Source organism: Schistocerca serialis, chromosome 3 (genome assembly GCF_023864345.2).
Source record: "Schistocerca serialis cubense isolate TAMUIC-IGC-003099 chromosome 3, iqSchSeri2.2, whole genome shotgun sequence".
Classification (NCBI taxonomy): domain Eukaryota; kingdom Metazoa; phylum Arthropoda; class Insecta; order Orthoptera; family Acrididae; genus Schistocerca; species Schistocerca serialis.
The window spans coordinates 132,232,525-132,249,152 of record NC_064640.1 but is presented as its reverse complement, the minus strand read 5'-3'; positions in this window follow the sequence as shown (position 1 = coordinate 132,249,152).

Here is a 16,628-nt window from a genome sequence, read left to right as displayed (position 1 = left end):
GTTTATTTTTAATTTTTTTTTAAGGAGACCGTGGTCAGCATCACAATCTTTACTGACACTGTCTGTAAATCCTAAACTTACGTGCTGCTCATGTCCAGTGCAATGTTTTTCCACAATTCAGACAGTTTACCATGTGTATGACAGACTGCATTGGCAAGAGATGTAGTAAAATTCTGACTTGCAGAAGCCCAAACCAGTTTTTCATTGCCCTCAAACAATCTAAAGCAGAATATGAGTTCACTGTATCATTTTCCTTAATACAGTCGATCCTAACAGGACACTAGTATATGGAAGAAAGGCTGTTGTTTCTCTGCACAGGTTAAACAAAGAAATGAACATATGATGCTGGGGGTGTTGGATGGAGTTGCAATGGGCACAGTATTGTCCGCAGGCAGTGAATCTGGGTATGTAGATATTGCAGGTTTGTTGTGCAATACGAATAGCTCCCCCCCCCCCCCCTTCCCCCCCCCCCCCCCCCCCCCCCCACCTGAGATGTTTATTAAGAGCTGGGTGTTCTTTGTTACCAGAATTAATAAAGAAGTTATTTATTTCATCGGGTGTGATACTGGTCATATCATATGCAGTTCTGTTAGTATTACCAAGATGATTTGATAATGTTCCAAGCAGCCTTGCATTTGTTTTGTGATTGCTGCATACAATTATCATTTTCCATCTATCTCTGTTTTATAATTTCTGATCTGTACCTCTTCTATAGTTGAAAGTACTGAAGTACATCTTCTTCACTGTTCATTGATCTGTTATAAAGATTAATGAGGTGTTCTTCATTTTTTGAGGTCAGGTGTGTACCATTGATGTAAACTTCTATGATCACTTTTGATTGGTTTCCCCTTGTATCTTTTTAATATTTTGAATGCACTTATTACATGTAGTGGATACAAGATTGACAAAGGACATTTTTTAGCTTTAATTAATCCTGCCTAGTCCACCTTTTCCATCAAACACAACATCTGGAGGAGAATGCGAACACTCATATTGGTCATCCCCCCAATAGTACTTCTCTGAAAGAGCTGCCTGGTGCCATGACTTCTTGTAGCATGGTACCTGGCCTGGGAGACTATCTAAAGCAAATAGAGAGTCAAGGGAAATTCCGTAACCCCAAATGAATGTAGTAGGCACAACTTAAGTATGTCCTGTGTAACTCCCCTACAGTCCACTTTATGCAGATTAGGAAATCCCAACACATCAGGTGCAAGACTCAAAGTAAGCAACTCTATCTGACAAGGCTCTGGGAAACTCAAATGCCGGATTTTGCATTGCAGGACTGTCTATCAGGTAAGACTCAAAAAGCAAATAAAACTCCTGCCCCTACTAAAATCTGAATCTCATAACTATTCCTCTGAACCTTCATCCTAACATGTTCAGAAAAGATATGCTATGAACATTCAAATATTTACTGAAACAAAAAGCAAATTAACTTACAGTATGGTGGTATGACCACCTCTTGCACTTACACTAAACATTATTTTCAACTGACTCTTCTTGATTAATTTAATATCTTGTTCACAAGCAGTGATATTCATATAAATTTTTGAATAATTGAAAACAGTATCACTCAACATATTTCATCATACAGACTCCTAAGTCACTTGTACAACTTATTATTGAAATTTAATCAGTTTGACACAACAAATGAAGTAAGGTAAACTGTTTCCAGAAGTATTTAGGTAATTACAATCAAACAGTGCACATTAAATTTAAGTAGAATCCAACAATTAATAAACACGTTTTAATTAGAGCTTTTCTTGTACTTCCTGCTATAAGTACGACACCATTTTTCTTTGGAATATTTTGAGTGTACACTTAATTTTAAATTTCTCACTATTTCTGCATGTTACATAAATTACATGACTTTCAAGTGATGGTGGCTCTACCAAACAAACTCAAGTTCAAATTACAGTTATACCTAATTAACAAATGAAAATAAAACAAAATAATGTACTGGACAATATGTCATTTCATTGCCTGAAAGCACATCAGTTTTGTTTGACAAAAATTATCAGTTGATGACTTCTAAATGTGACACTTTACAATGTGAGCATTGTCCAAACCACTAATATTTTTGGAATTAGATTTTTTTTCTTTTTCTTAAAAGCTGATGTCCAATGACAAAACAGTGGAAATATATCACAGAACTGCTGCTAAATTCTCATGTTTCTTCCCTACAACAGAAATGAACCATAAAGATTAAAAAAATTTACGTAAAAAGCATACAAAGTACTAAAAATTCTAAATGCAATGCAGCAAAACAGGTCAACTATCAAAAACCTGAGATGTTGAGAGGCATAAATGTTTCTCTTATCATTTGTAAAATATAACAATGAAACAGAAGACAAACATGTCAAATAATAGTTTAAACATTGAAAAGCTACAGAGAACATAAAACATTCATGGAACTAGGAAGACTATATAATGTAATACTGAAAATAATAAACATGGCCCCACACACACTTGTATTTATAAAACCATGTTCACTGTGCAAGAGCTACTATTTCAGTTTATCTCAAATAGTGATAAACTCACATACGGTACACAATCCTACTTGCTGTCTCACTTGGGGATCCAGAGGGTAAATGCCTGTCCACAGAACTTTAAAGTTTGATCTCTGGTCATTTCTAGAAACACCTCCCAACAATATGAAGGCTAATACAATGTGGCATTAAGAGCAACAATTCACTTCATGCCTATTTTACTTTGAGTTGCTGTCTAAAGCTACATACAACATAGAAAAATAGTAGGGAATCTGCTAGTATTATTGTGTGGTTGTAGAAGGATGATTTGCTAGTATTTACTATGTGCTATAAAAACAGAGATGAAGTCACATAAATCATTTACTCACTTATGATATTTAACTAACTAATGTATAAAATTTCCTTGCCCAACATTTAAAACACAACATATGCTAAAATAAAAATGTAAATAAAGACCATAAAATATTCTGCTTTATGTATTTACATAAGTACAGTTTTCCTAAAAGACTAAAGAGGTCCACCTTAAGTAAACTTAACGCCTGGTATACTTTGCCAGCCACACCAGCATGCACATTTTTTGAAATATAATGACAGCAACACAAAAATCAAACACATTTGACATGAGAGGGAAAAATTTATTTGGATAAGGAACTATTGAAAATTCTGGTTTGTTTTGCAGAAAGGAAAGGAAAGGAAAGGCTGAAAAATAAAAATAACAGCAGAAATAGACAAATAATGAACTTCTGATATGTGTAGTTTTTCTTGGCTCACAAGGGGTATTTTTTCCTCTAGGCAAGATAATAACATAGAAGAGAAAAACATGGGGAGATGTGCTGATATAGAAGCATTTAGAGACATAATATACCGTATAAGGATATTTGGAATAGCACTTATAAGAGCTTTAATTAAAAAAAACAGAGAATACATAAATGACAACTTTCAGTACCATCAACCCTATCTTGGATTAAGGTTACCAGCTTTATGACATTACAGAATTCCACAATTACATGACCATGTAAATTCCTGAACATAATTATGACTCTTATTCCATATTTCATTATCTCTGCATTTATACGATGCAGAACTGGGCTTGTTCATGTCTCTTGTTGGACTTAGAGGCTCAAAACAGCCATTTATTTCAAATTTTGTGCCACTGACAGTAAATTAAGTCATACTCACAGAATTTCATCATACAGTGCCAGAAATTTAGGTATGAGGAACTCTGTCAGGAAAACAAGACTTAGAATGAAATTTTCACTCTACAGCGGAGTGTGCGCTGATATGAAACATCCTGGCACATTAAAACTGTGTGCTGGACCAAGACTCAAACTCGGAACCTTGCCTTTTGCGGGCAAGTGCTCTACCGACTGAGCTACCCAAGCACGACTCAGGCCCCGTCCTCACAGCTTTAATTCCACCAGTACCTCGTCTCCTACCTTCCAAACTTCACAGAAGCTCTCCTCTTCCCAGGAAAGCTTCTGTAAAGTTTGGAAGTTAGTAGACGAGGTACTGGTGGAATTAAAGCTGTGAGGATGGGGCATGAGTCGTGCTTGGGTAGCTCAGTCGGTAGAGCACTTGCCCACGAAAGGCAAAGGTCCCTAGTTCGACTCTCGGTCAGGCACACAGTTTTAATCTACCAGGAAGTTTCATATCAGCGCACACTGCACTGTAGAGTGAAAATTTCATTCTAGAAACATCCCCAGGCTGTGGCTAAGCCATGTCTCCACAATATCCTTTCTTCCAGGAGTGCTAGTTCTGCAAGGTTCGGAGGAGAGCTTCTGTCAAGTTTGGAAGGTAGGAGATGAGGTACTGGCGGAATTAAAGCTGTGAGGACGGGGTATAAGTCATGCTTGGGTAGCTCAGTCAGTAGAGCACTTGCCTGCGTAAGGCAAAGGTCCCGAGTTCGAGTCTCGTTCCGGCACACAGTTTTAATCTGCCAGGAAGTTTCAAAACAAGACTTGTTCAGGCAACAACTGGTAAGCAAACAAAATGACTTTTGCATAAAAAATTTAAGCAATTTATCCAGCAATTTATTGTGCAGAAACAGGACCCTTGTCAGTGATGGCTGATGCAGTGCACCTCAATTGTCCTACTCACCAATAATGCTGGATGTTACTGAAAAACTCTTCATGCTTTTGTGAAAGACCAATGAGAAAAAGTGTATGGCACTGTCAATTACAAGTACTTCAAATGAATAAGAGCACTACTCCCAGAGTAAAAAAACAGCTGTGTGTGCAGTTGGCATCACACTCACCAACTGCCCAAACAGCAGTGAATAGACACAGAAACAAACTGGGTGATAACTAGTGAAAATTTGCTAGTAAGTCAAGTAAATATTATGCTGAAAGAGAAAATTATTAATACATCCTCAAAGTATTCTTTATTACAACAACAATTTACTATCCATTACAGCCAGATCGTACTATGGAACACTGCAAGACAAAGTCATAGAAAAAACCCTAACACTGGAGCACAAACTGAGCTCTTTCACCAAACATATCATGTGGCTAATCAGCTGTACGGGGGAGGGGCAGAGGGGGAAGCTTTACACATGTCCAAATCAAATATCCCAGTAGGTTCCTTGACCACTGAACTGTTTAGTACAACTGGAAATCACTTGTCAATATTCAAAGAAAAGATAAGTTCACAACGAATCAGGTAGCTAACGATTACCAAACATAACAAAACAAAATTGGGTATCTCTTCTGTCCTACTCTCTGCAAGTACAACACAGTTTAAGATAACACACCGATGGTAACATGGAGGTCGTCACAACGAAAATGACTGTTCCAGAAACAAATGACAGCAGAGATCGCGAAGTACGTCCAGAGTGTAGCAAAGTCCTCTTAAGTGTATACAACAATCCAGAGAGCAATCCAAATCATGAATGTATATCAGCCAAGGTCAAAAGTCTACTATTCCATGGCACATGACTATAGGTTTCAGTGACTAAGTGAGAGACAGGTCAGCAATAGCCAGGCTGCAGTGTGTGCTGGTTAACACTTGTCAGAGGGTGGCAGCATCTTACATGCTTGCCATTCACGTGGGTGAAATTCATGGCTGCTTTCTGGACATGTCTGACATGTTCTTCCTATCGATACTCAGGCCAGGTGGCGTATCTGAATCACACCGGATACTAAAGTATCAAATTCTGAAAATGAAAATTTTCTATGAGGATTATAGTGCAAATATTACAGTCTGTTGCAGATAATAATATATTATTGTAAGAGATTAATAATACAATCCAGAGGAGAAGGATTTTTTAATAAATCCTTTTTATGAATTTAAGTTGGAGTGAACAAAATGAACAGTGAGAGGAAGAGTTTAGTGACACAAAGAACAGTATCAATTCCACAATTTTAGTTAGTTTTATAAACACAAAGTCTTTGGAAATCCTTTTTGAAAACATGTAGAGATTTTATGCAAATCCCTAAACTGATACATACAGACCCGGCAATGCACATATGCATATGAAGTATGCACCACATTACTGCATTGCTCAACATATAAAGCTTGAAAATCACTGTACTATGCATACCATAGAGTACTTTTTATTGTATGTGTATTCAGGTTTCTTTTTGTCCCATTCCTAAGTGGGGGATGGAAAGACTGACTTTTTGTAAACCAGTCTCTACATGACAGAAACATAAGAGAGCAGAATGATATTAACACATCTTAAACAGGTTTTGGTATGCTCCTTCTAAGTGTTGACCTGCACAGATTATTAGCACACACATGAAATTTATCAATTGAAGACATGAAGTTTATAAATGAGGCCACAATCATGTTTGGCACTTTATTCATAAATTATTTACTGGCGATGGTAACTGGTTTTGATCCAAATGTGACCATCTTCAGACCATGTTACACCATTATGGCCTGCGTTGGTGAATGGAGCAGGTATCGTGGATCCACAATACCTGCTACATGCACCACCTGCCATCATGGCGTAATATGAATTATTCATAAATGTTCATCTTGATTGCACATTATTATAGAGTCTACAATGACCAGTTTCAGCTTGCTGACATCATCAGATCATTAAAAGTATACTGTCATGAGTATCAGTGTCACATAATTTGCACATGCAGGTACATGAGCACTTGCAACTCATAAATAATGTTGTTTCATGTTCTATAATAAAGATAAATTTACATTCTTTGACATTTAGAGCTAGAGTCAATTTCTGCAATAGATTGATCTTTTCGGGGTGGGGTGGGCGTGGGGTGGGGGAAGGGGTTTTGTAGGGGGGATGTTTAGATGGCACTTCCAAATGCAACGATGAGCCAAAACATTCTGACCACTTGCTTAATAGCATGTTGATCTACTTTTGGATTCAATACAGCAGTGATTATGCATGGTATGGATTTGAAAAGTCCTTGGTAGGTTTTTGGAGGTATGCAGCACTTGATGTCTACACACATCATGCAATTCCAGTAAATTACAGACCAGTGGTTTGTGGACAAGGATCTGGCACTCGATAGTATCCGGAATATGTTCCATAGGGTTCAAGTCAGGTGAAATTGGTGGACAAAACCTCAATGCGTGTTCACTATCTTGCTCCTCAAACCAATGTAGCATAATTCTGGCCTTGTGATGTCAACAATTATACTGATGGAAGACGTCATTGCCATTGGAGAAGACATCATGCATGAAGGGATGTAGATGGTCCACAATAATGTCTACATAGTCTATAGCCTTCATGATGAAACCAATTAGTACTGCAGGTTCCATGGGAGCCCAAATGAATGTCCCCCATAGTGTAATATTGCCACCTTTGGCCTCTATCCATGGCTCTGTATATTGCGAGCACTCATTCACACAGATGACAGTGTATCCAGACACAACTGTCAACCTGGAGAAACAATAATGTGACTCATCTTATCAAGCGACACAGTTCCACTGATTCATGGTCTCATCTTGATGCTCTCATGCCTACTGTAATCTTAACTGGCAATACCAATGGGTCAACATGGGAAAATGTAGGGGGTCATCTGCTGTGGAGCCCCATGTTCAAGAATGTGCACTGAATGGTGTGCTCGTGTGGTCTAAAACATTTGCGCTTGCACCAGCATTGTATTCTGTCTTCAGATTTGCAACAGAGCACCATATACCCTGTTTTACAGAGTGGGCAAGCCCCTGATCTCCATGCCTCAGCACAGAACGAGGTGGTCAGAGGCCTGCACATCCTGTGATGAGGTGTGGACGACCAACATCTCGTAACGTAACTGTAGTTTCACTATCAACAACTTCCTGTGCATGTTCACAACAGTAGCAAACTAACAGCTGACAAGCTTTGCCATTACTGAGATGCTCATTCCAAGCTGTTGGGCCATAAAAATTTAGTCTTTGTCAAAGTTGCTTATGTCAGAGGATTTCACCATTTGTCACCATATCATCACAACAATGATTGCCCATTCATCTCTGCTCCACTTACATAATTTTCTTACCACGTTATGTGCTCGAAACACCAACAGGTGGCATTCACTCTCCCGTTCCGCAGCGGTCACAATAGACTGACTCACCACAGCATCTAATCAAAATAAGTAATAAGAGCTCTTGGAATCTATTCATGTGCAATAAAAGAGGTCATCGGGCACAATTCAGTTCCTAAGATATCACTTCAGAAAATGTTCTAGATTCTACTACGGGCAGCAACATAACTGATGATGGCCAAGGTAGGGAGAATATAAAATGCAGACTGGCAATAGCAAGAAGAGCATTTCTGAGAAAGAGAAATCTGTTATTAAAAGTAAAATAGAAACAGTCTAGACTCATAAAATATTTTATTTTAAAAACAGAGCAGTTGTTCTTCACACTAGACAAGAGCAGTTAGTGTTCCACGCCACCAGCTCCAGCAGTCAGTATGGAGTATGTAATGGTCTGAGTATGGTCAGATATTAGTTGAAACTGGTCACCCTTTTTTTAAAATAAAATGTTTTATGTAGTATAGACTGTGTTATGTTTTTAATCATTTTTATGACCACTGACATTTCCTAAAAACATGTTTCATGAAATTTGCTACCATCGAACTTAAATCTAAGTGTTTGGAAGTCTTTTCTGAAGGAAGAAAGGAGGAAAGATTAGAGTTTAACACACTGTCAAGGTCAAGCTCACTGGGAAAGAAATTGGCTATGCCATTTCAAAGGAACCATGTTGGCATTTACTTGGGGCAATTTGGGGAAATCACCGAAAACCTAAATCTGAATGGCTGGAAACAGATTTGAACTATCATCCTCCCAAATGCAAGTTGTGTGTGCTAACCATTGTGCCACTTCACTCAGTCTTTTCTGAAAGTATTTGTCTGGAGGATAGCCTTGCACTGAAGAGAATTATGGACAATCAACATTTCAGACAAGAGAACAGAAGCTTTTGAAATGTGGTGCAACAGAAAGATGCTGAAGAATAACTGGTAAATCAAATAACAAACGAGAATAGAGAGAAACTGGACCAACCACAGTATAATTTAAATTTACTGCAGGATCCTTCAATTGTCTTCTTATAGAAGCTCAGATTGAATGAGAAGCTACATCAGACTGATGATACAACAGTGGAAGTAGTGTATAAGACAATTGTGAGAGCTACACATGATGCTGCATTTGAAAGTCTTGGAGTACCTGAGAACATGTCTGGCAAATTTGAAATGATTGGTGGGATGATTATACTGCTGCAAAAGTGAAGGAGTATATGGAGGCCTATAACAGATGGCTTACAAGCAATAAGACTGATTATAGAAGCAGGTATGTAACGCTGACATGAGGGGCAAAGAAAGCAGTAATCAGACAAAAAAATGCTGTGTGGGACTTTAAATGTATAGAAATTAATAACTGCACAGGAAGTTAAAAGTACAAATAAGTAAAGAAGATGATAAGACAGCTATGAATAAAGGACAGAAGTAGTATAAACTTACAGCTGATGAGTATAGATAGAGGGAAGACATACTACAAAGAACTGTTTAAAAAGATTGATCCAAATTTCATGATATATGCCCCTTTGCAGGCAATGTACATGACACAGAAATCCAGGAGATAACAACACTGGAAGTACAGGATACAGTTAAACAATTCAAAAATGACAAAGCACCAGGTTCTGGAGCTGTATATATGGAGTTATTGAAGACTAGGCCAAACATGTTGTTTGAACATCTTGCAAAGCTATTTAATCTCTGTCTTAGTGGAGAGGAAATCCCTATCAAGTTTAAAGAAGGGTTCATCACAAATGTATTTAAAAAGGGAAGCATCAATGATTGCTTTACTGAGGCATCACAGTTCTCAATTCTATACAGACTCTATATGGTAATACCCTTAAAACTAGAAGTAAGAAAGAAACTGAGGAAGTAGAAGAAAAGAGTGGCTTTCAGGCATGAAGGTTTTGTATCAATAATATCTGCGCCATTAGACAGGTGAATGGCGAGCAACTGGCCCGTGACTTGGAGAGAGATGGTTTTTACAGACTTGCAGAAGGCCTACAACAATGTACCACTTTGTAGAATGTGGGAAGCAAGGAACTACCAGAACATTCATAAATGTTATGTACAATGCTTTAGAAAGCTTACTTGTTGTGTTAAAGTTGGGAAGTTACTCTCACAGAAACTTAAGGTTAGCAAGAGATGCTGCTTAGTGCCTACCCTCTTTAAAATACAGGGTGTACATAAAGTCCAGGAACACTTTCAATTATTTTTTGCACAAGAACTAAACATTGTACAGATGTCATACACATTGCATTTTGAAAAGAAACTGAGTTTTTTTTACAAACATTCGATATGCAAACCATGAGTGTTTCGGCACACGTCAATAAGGTAACTGAATTCTTGCCATAGCCATGCCGGCATGGCATCGTCGACTGTGACAGTCGCTTCCTGTATTCTCTCCTGGAGCTCTGCCACATCACATGGTAGAGGCAGTACATACACCAGATGTTTAATGTGTCCCCACAGAAAAAAGTCACACAGAGTGAGATCTGGTGATCGGGGAGGCCATTTCGTGAAACAGCTGTCCCCTTCTGTACCACGGCCGATCCATCGATGCAGCAGCTCCGTGTTCAGGTACCCACGAACTTCACATGCAGGACTTTCACACTGTCATTGGAACCATTTCGAGTTCACAGGATGCACAACACACCGATTTCTTTGGACTCCTTATGAATGTCCCTCCACATTCACTTCACTCACACTGGGACGTCCGCTTCTCTTTGCCGGGCACAAGCAACCTGACGTAATGAATTTGTTGTGCCAGTGGTAAATGGCCTTCCTTGTTGGTGGCTTCTTACCGTACTTGGTTCTCAATATCTGATGAACAGCTGTAGCATACTTTTTTTTGTCGAACTCCAACACACAGAAAGCTCGATCCACACCTGAACTCGCCATGTTTCCGCCAACAGTAAAATTTGGAGGCAGTGGTGTTATGGTGTAGTCGCTCATTATTGGAAAATTACCAAACTAGTCTGTGGCAGTATACATGGGGGGGGGGGGGGGGAACTTTCAGGGTTTCTTTTCAAAATGACATATGTATGCTATATGTATAATGTTTGGTTCTTGTGCAATAAATAATTGAAAGTGTTCCCGGTCTTTATGTACTCCCTGTATTTTTGAAAATTGGATAAGAAAGTGCAAAAACATGGGAATTGAGTAGGTGATGACATCCTTTTCTCCCCATATTTCGCCGAGAATCATGTCACTTTTGCTAAGGAAGATGAGGATGTGTCATACATGTTAAGAAAGCTTAAAGCAGAATATGAGCAGTGGGGCATGAAAATTAACTTTACAAAGAGAGAATACTTCGTTGTCGGAGGTACAGGAAGGGCTCTTGTTATGGATGATGGATCCACAGTAAAGTGTAGTCAATCATATAAATAATTATGGACAATCATTTTGGATAAAGGTGGAATCAATAAAGAAATAAAGCATAGAATAGGAAAGGGAAAGGTGGGAATTAAGCTGCTAAACCCTATTATTTGGAATCAAATTTTTTTTTTTTTCATTTATTGAATTTCAATTCCCCCCGAAGGGGGCGGGCTGGCAGCAGCCTAGTATGCCGCTCTTCAGCCGACAGATTTTGTGACAAAGATCAAGAGAACAAATAATAAAAAACAGGCGATAAAATCAGAGACAGAGAGTAACAAGGCGAAAAGAAATCGTTGAACTTAAAACAACAACACAGGGATGATGACGCTAATAAAAATACATACGAAGCAGACAGGGAAAACAATAGACAATTAAAAAAACACAGCGACAGTATGGATTCTGTTCGCAAAGGACATAAAATTCACACCGAGCGACAGCATGGTTTCTGTTCGCAACACGAGAAAGACAAACAACACTGAATAGTCACTGGAACACTGCACTAAAAAATTGGCAAATGTGACACCACAGTCGAGAGCAGGTGGGGGGTAACTGGACAGAAGATGGGAAAACAAAAAAGGGGGGAAAGGAGAGTAAAAGCGAAGGGGGGAGCCGGAAAGGGAGCTGAAGGAGGATGAGGACCCATAAGAGGGGTGGGGGGCAGACGCGACAGGGAGTGGGGGTAGGCAGAGGAGGGGAATACAAAAGGACTGGGGGGGAGAAGGGAGGTAGGGAGAGGTTTAGTGGGGAGAAAAACAGGACGGAAGGGAGGGGGGGAAGAGGGAGCCCAGGGAAAGGACAGAGGAAAGGAGGGGGATTGAGGATCAGAGTTGATAGGAAGGATAAATGGAGGGGGAGAGGGCATCATCCGGGAGGGGGAGTTGATGGAAGCCACCTCGGGAAAGGAGATGGAGGGTGTAGAGATGGAGGGTAGGGGGGAGGGGGGCAGATATCCAGGCAGGACTGGCATAACATAGGATGGGACAGATGAAGGATTTGTAGGTGTAGAGGATGGTAGAGGGGTGCAACCCCCATGTCCGGCCAGAGATGAGTTTGAGGAGTCGGAGGCGGTTGTGGGCTTTGGATTGGATGGAGCAGAGATGAGGAATCCAGGTGAGGTGACAGTCAATGGTGAGGCCAAGGTAGGTGAGGGTGGGGGTGAGGCAGACAGGATGTGCGCAGACAGTAAGGGAGAAATCCAGGAGCCGGAAGGAGCGAGTGGTACGACCTACGATGATTGCCTGGGTCTTGGAAGGATTGAGTTTCAGGAGCCATTGGTTACACCATGCAGCAAAAAGGTCAAGGTGATTCTGGAAAAGGCGTTGGGACCGGTGGAGGGTAGGAGCGAGGGCGAGGAATGCGGTGTCATCAGCATATTGCAAGAGGTGTACTGGAGGGGCGGGGGGGGGGGGTTGGGGCATATCTGCCGTGTACAGGAGGTAGAGGAGAGGGGAGAGGACAGAGCCCTGGGGCACACCGGCAGAGGGGTAGAAGGTGTGGGAATTGGCATGATGGATGGTAACATAGGAGGGGCGGTGGGAGGGGAAGGAGGCCACTAGGCGGATGTAGTTGATAGGAAGGGCTTAGGTTTGGAGTTTAAACAGGAGACCGGGATGCCAGACACGGTCGTAGGCCTTTTCGAGGTCAAGTGAGACAAAAATGGCGGAGCGACGGGAGTTAAGCTGGAGGGAGAGGAGATGAGTGAGGCGGAGGAGTTGGTCATCAGCAGAGAAGGAAGGTCGAAAGCCACATTGGGTGTTTGGAAGGGGGTGGTTTTGGTGGAGGTGGAGATGGATGCGCCGGGAAAGGATGGATTCCAAGAGCTTGCTAAACACAGATGTGAGACAGATAGGACGATAGGAAGAGGCATCAGATGGAGGCTTGTTGGGTTTGGAGAACATCAGGATATGGGAGGTTTTCCACAGGTCGGGATAGAAGCCAGTGGCAAGGATGACATTGTAGAGGGTGCCAAGGAGGGAAAGGAAGGAGGGAGGGCAGTGTTTGAGGTGGCGGTAGGTAACGCAGTCGTGGCCGGGAGCAGTGTTGCGTTTAGTGCGGAATGTGAGGCTGATGTCCTGTGTAGTGATGGGAGTGTTAAGTGCAGAAGGTGGGGTGTGGCCCAAGTACTGGAAGCTAGGAGCAAGGGGAGGAACAGAGGCATTCGTACAGTCCATGACATCAGGGAAGAGGGAATAATCAAAGTGGGGATCATCTGGGATTGAAAAAACATCAGAGAGGTGGGAGGCAAAGTGGTTGGCCTTACTGAGGTTGTCAGGAAAGGGACAGTCATTAAGAAGGAGAGGGTACTGGGGGGTGGGGCGGTTCCCAGTAAGGCAGTGGAAAGCAGACTAATACTTGGAAGAGTTGATGGGGAGCGTGGTGTTGAGTTGCGTACATGTCTGGCGCCAGGCTCAGCGTTTCTTCGCAACAAGCAGGTTGCGGATATGTCGCTGTAATTGCCGGTGGCGGGTAAGTGTATCCCAGTCACGAGTGTGGAGAAAAGAGCGGTAGAGGCGGCGGGACTCTCGAAGGAGAAGGACGGCCTGTGGAGGCAGGGTGGGGCGGTGAGGGTGGATGGCTTTGGTGGGGATATGGGTGGCGACGGCGTCAGACAAGGTCTGGTGCAGGAAGGCAGCAGTGCGAGCGATGTCATCAGGAGACTGGAGGGTAAGGTCGTGGCCGTCAACCTGGGTGTGAATGGAATCCCGGTAGGCATCCCAGTTGGCACGGGAGTAATCATGGACAAGTTTAGGAGGGACGTCAGGGCGAGGAGCGTGGCGGGGATGGCGACCATTAGAGATAGTGAGGAGGACAGGAGCATGGTCACTGCCAATGAGGTCAAGGTCATCCGCGGTGATGCGCCCAAGGAGGTTTGGAGAGGCAAGGACCACATCAGGAGTGGTGTTGGATTCGGGCCGGGTGTGCTGAGGCAGGGGAACCAGGTCTCCCTGGAGAGTGGTGAGAAACTGATGCCACCGCCGGAGGTCGAAAGGATCACGGCTGTGGATATTGAGGTCGGCGGCAATCACGTAGGTGGAGAAGGTGCGGTCAATGTGGGCCAGGAAATCGTACGGGATGGGGGTGCGAGGGCGGACATAAATGGTGGCACAGGTGATGGTAAGGGTGGGGAAGAAGAGGTTGAGGGTGAGATGCTCGGCAGGATTGTTAAGGAGAGGTTGGGGCCAGACAGGGAGGTTCTTGAGGTGGCCTATAGCAACTCCGCCACGTGCGAGAGGGTACGGGTTATCGGTGCGGTGTAGAGTGTAAGGATCCGTGGAGACGGAGATACAGGGTTGAAGGAAGGTTTCATTTAGGACGAAGGCATCCACGCGGTGCTGACGTACGGTGTGGAGGACGAGGAGTTTGTGGGTGGGCAGGGAGCGAATGTTGTGGTACAGGATACGGTACGGTTCTTGTACCATGGGAGTGGAGAGTTAGACAAGGGTGGTGAGGGGGGTGAAGGTGAAGTGGGCCTGGTTGTGGGAGTATGTGGCATAGGTGGTAAGATGGAAGATGGAACGGGCAGCAAGGGCGATTTGGGAAAGAGTGTGTGAGCGCTGGAAGGGGTGGATGTTTTGGAGCACAATGGTGGTGAAACGGATGAGCGAGTTGTTGGGGTGGATGGGGTCATCAACAGGACGGACAGGCACGGTGAGCTCAGGGGTTACTGGTGGAGGTTTCGCTTTACTCTTCAAGGAGTAGGTAGGATGTGGTTCGTTGCAAGTGTTGCAGGAGGGGGGAGAGGTGAGGTTGGGGCAATGCTTGAGGAAGTGGGAAGCTTTGCAGTGGGGACAAGTAGGGGGGTTCCTGCAGGCAGAGGTAATGTGGTCGTTGTAGGTGAGACAGCGTTGGCAGCGGTAGGATTGGACGGAGGAACGGGAGGGGTCCACCTTATGGCGCTGATTGTAGATGAGGGCTCCCTCGGTGAGGAGGCGGTCAATGGAAGAGGAGGATTCGGTGAATATCCGCATGAGAAAAGTCGGCCCGGCATCATTGAAGATGCGACGGGCCGAGCGGATTTCAATGTCGGGCCGGGAGTTGAGTTCCGCCAACACCTCAGCCTCCGTGATCATGGGGCTAAGCTTCGTGATCACAGCGGTGAAGGTTGGCGGACGCCGGGGAGGTTGAGGCTGACGGGGAGAGGACGGGGTGTGGTAGGGGGTGAGGGTTGCACGTTGGCCAAATTGGATACGGGGGATGCGGGAGAGAAGATCGGTGTGGAGGGAAGCACTGGGGGATTTGATGAGGACCGAGTCCTTGCGAGGAATCAGTTGGGAGATGGGAGCATTGGGGTAGTATTTCCGGATGGCGAGGGTGAGGGAGCGGGCATCAAGGAATTGAGGGTCAGGATTGGAGAGGACAAAGGTGTGGGTGGCAGGCGGGGCAGGGGCGGGGTTCGGAGCCGCGTCCATGGGAGTGGGTGGGTCACGGGGGTTGGGGTTTTTTTTGGAGGAGACTGCGGGGGAAGGGTCAACATTCGGGCGCTTTGAAGGTTTCGTGGGCACGACCGGGTGGAGAGGGGGCAGGGGTACAGGTTGCAGGGAGAGATGGCGGGGGGCAGGACCACCCTGAGCAGCGGATGACGCAGACGGAGGGGGCGTGGGTGTCACTGAGACTGTGGAACGTCGAGCAGAGATCCGTGCTGGCTTGGAGCCTGTCGGAGGCAGTGCGGGGAGCGGCGGAAAGTCAGTAGCTGTCGATGGGGCGACAGTGAGAGGGGAGGAGGAGTTGGGGGTGGTTACAGCCGAAAGTGGTGCAGGGGTGGGGTGGACAGGGAGAGAAGGAAGGACGGGAAGTGGGGTGGAGGAGGAGCTCCATGTGATGGTGGTTGGAGCAGCGGAGGGAGAGGTGAAAATGATAGTGGTGGTGGTGGTGGGTAGGGACATGGCGGCGGCGCGCGAGAAGGGCGGCGGCGGCGACCAGACGGCGACGGCGGCGACCGGCAGGCGGCGGCGGCGGCGGCGGCGGCGAGCACCGGCAGGCGGCAGGCGGCAGGCGAAGGCGGCGAGCACCGGCAGGCGGCAGGCGGCAGGCGAAGGCGGCGAGCCCTGGCAGGCGGCGGCGGCGGCGGCGGCGGCGGCGGCGGCGGCGGCGAGGACCGGAAGGCGGCGGCGAGAAGGGCCGGACGGCGAGCAGTATGGACGGCAAGCAGACGACACGGCAAGGAAACGGCGGGAATCTTCCACGTCGAAGTTGCACCCTGAGAGTAGCCCAGGCAGTGAAACTCTTCGATGAAGAAGAGAGGGAATCCAACCCTCGAATGCGTTGGAATCAAACAACACCAAATAATTTGAAAAGCG